Source organism: Danio rerio, chromosome 12, assembly GCF_049306965.1.
Source record: "Danio rerio strain Tuebingen ecotype United States chromosome 12, GRCz12tu, whole genome shotgun sequence".
NCBI classification, from domain to species: Eukaryota; Metazoa; Chordata; class Actinopteri; order Cypriniformes; family Danionidae; genus Danio; species Danio rerio.
The window spans coordinates 817501-820000 of record NC_133187.1 but is presented as its reverse complement, the minus strand read 5'-3'; the positions used below and the strand labels follow the sequence as shown (position 1 = coordinate 820000).

The window sequence follows — 2500 nt, the reverse complement described above, 5'->3', positions numbered from 1 at the left end:
CATGCATTAATGCAGCACACTGTAAGACGTAATAAGACTCACTCTGGCACAGTCGTCCAGTCTGCACGCTGGAATACACGCTATTATCTCATGACCGTGACGCAGCTTCAAAAATTCGTTTCAAACTGGACGTACGAATTTGCTTGAAATAACGCAAAAACAACCAATTTACACTTTTTAGTGAGATATAGGTGTCCTAATAGTGTTTTCAGCAGTGTGAGACACATATACCACTGTCAACAGCTCAAACACATGTGTTTTGGTGTTTCGTGAAAAATACAGTGGAGGAAAATAAACATTAAACATATCACCATTGTTCTCAGAAAACATATTTTTAAAGGTGCCGTTGACTTGAAATTTTCCCCGGATGTTGGTAACAACTAAATAATTCCAAACATGCAGATAAAACAAATCTAATTAGTGTACAAATTAAGTTCTGTGGAATAAACTGAAATGATGCAGTGAAACAGTATTGAACACATGAAGAAAGGAAGGTGTAGTTGGGCAGTGAAAGCCCAGACAGCAGCTGAAATCTCTCAGTAGTTCATTTACACCCTTCCTCAGTGTAAATGAACATCAGCTCAGTCCAAAATCTACATCAGCAGGAGGATGAAGATCAAACCATTTCAGCAGGACAATGATCCAAAACACAGCCAAGGAGACTCTCAGATGCTTTCAGAGAAAGAAAACCCAGCTGTAGAATGGCCCAGCCAATCACCTGACCTGAATCCAATAGAGCAGTGGTTCTCAAACTTTTCTTCATCAAATACCACTTCAGAAAGAATTGTCCCTCCATGTACCACCATATGACCAGTGTTGAAATACAGTAGTGTTGTAGGCCTAATTAAGCAGCTACAGCTTTGCACAGTTTAAAAACGTGGCAGATTAATTACAATTATTAATAAAATTGATTATTATCGCCCACTTTAGGCTTTTTAAATAGTTTGAACATTAACACTGCTGTGTTTATATGTAAAAAAACAAACAAACAAAATGAAATGTCAGCGTTTAAATTGAAATGTGCTTTTAAAAGTTCATTAATAATGGTAATCTCCTGTACTTAAATTTAAAGTGTTAACCTATAGCATCCTATTCATCAAAGCCTCGAAATGCTGCTTGGACCTCATAAATATTGGCTGTATGTCATCCTATTCATTTATGAACCATTTTTGAAAATTTTTGAATATATGTTGTATGTACATATGACATATTGGATTACTCTTCGCACCACTAGAAGGCAGCCCTTGTACCACTAGTGGTACACGCACCACAGTGTAGACAACATTGAAAAAACTATTGTTTCATATTATTGTTTGCTCTTATTGTTTATATCAAGGTTTTGCTAAATACATTGTTCACAGTAATAATTATTTTTAATAATTTGCAGTATTACATGCCAATATTACCTGGGGCTGCAGATAATAACATGATTAACAGCATTGTGAGAAAGTTTCAATGGAGCATTCATTAGCAAAGAAATCTAAATACTATTAATAATGTACTATAGTATGGCTGTAAAGCACTATACTAGACTTTTTCTTGTGTGCATGATAAATCAAATCAAGTTGTGTTTGATAAGTGTATGTATCAGTGCTGTTTTGCCAAGGCAAGTTTATTAATATAGCACATTTCTTACACAGTGGTAATCCAAAGTGATTTACATAAACAGGAATAAAAGACACATATAAGCACATGTAAAAACAAATAATAAAAATGATTAAAAACAGATAAAAAAATGTGTTAAAACTGGTTATATAAGAATGAAAAGAAAGACACAACAGTGCGATCTATGGGGCGTAGCGCTGCATATTTCTGTAATGGAAATGTGTGTGTGTTCCATAGTGTTCAATTATATTGATCTTCATTTCTGTAGAGCTTCTACAATGTTAATACACCTTTAATTGCCGAGGCGGTTCAGTATCGTCTTTCAGGAAATGTTGTAATGGTGTGCGTTAATCTCAGATGGAGTCACATGACACAACACAGTGTTCCATCAGCTGACAGAGAGACTGTGTACCATACTGACCCTTAACCTGTGTGTGTTTCTATGTAAAACGCTGTGGTTTGAAAATGTTTACATTATTTCATTTAGTTTGACAAGATTTTAAATCGTTATAAATTAAGGATAACATGTTGATTGTTAAATATACTGTTTATTCTAATTTATTGATATTTTTGTATTCTAAAATGTTGATTGTTAAAAATACTGGTTAATATTATGGTTTTATCCTAAACGGTTGATTGTTAAATATGTTACCAATATTCCTCTTCACTATTACTGGGTCATTTGTTTTCATATGTTCTGTTTAATGTAAACAAATGCTTTGGCAAGACATCTCTTATGGCAGTAAAGCAAGTTTGAATTAAGAGAGAGAGAGAGCAAACACACACACACACACACACACACACACACACACACACACACTGATTATTATTAGTTTTATTCTAAAATGTTGATTGTTAAATGTAGTTTATTCAGACTTATTATTATCATTATTAT

The 2500-nt window shown here is 33.8% G+C and overlaps 2 protein-coding genes across 2 annotated transcripts in view; one reads left to right on the top strand and one right to left on the bottom strand.

Annotated features, from left to right (window-relative positions):
• Window positions 1–2500, bottom strand: part of mprip (myosin phosphatase Rho interacting protein) — a 288081-nt gene that overhangs the window by 126025 nt on the left and 159556 nt on the right. The window lies entirely within an intron of this gene.
• wu:fj29h11 overlaps window positions 1–2500 on the top strand; it is a 68989-nt gene that overhangs the window by 2689 nt on the left and 63800 nt on the right. The gene's annotated exons all lie outside the window — the stretch shown is intronic.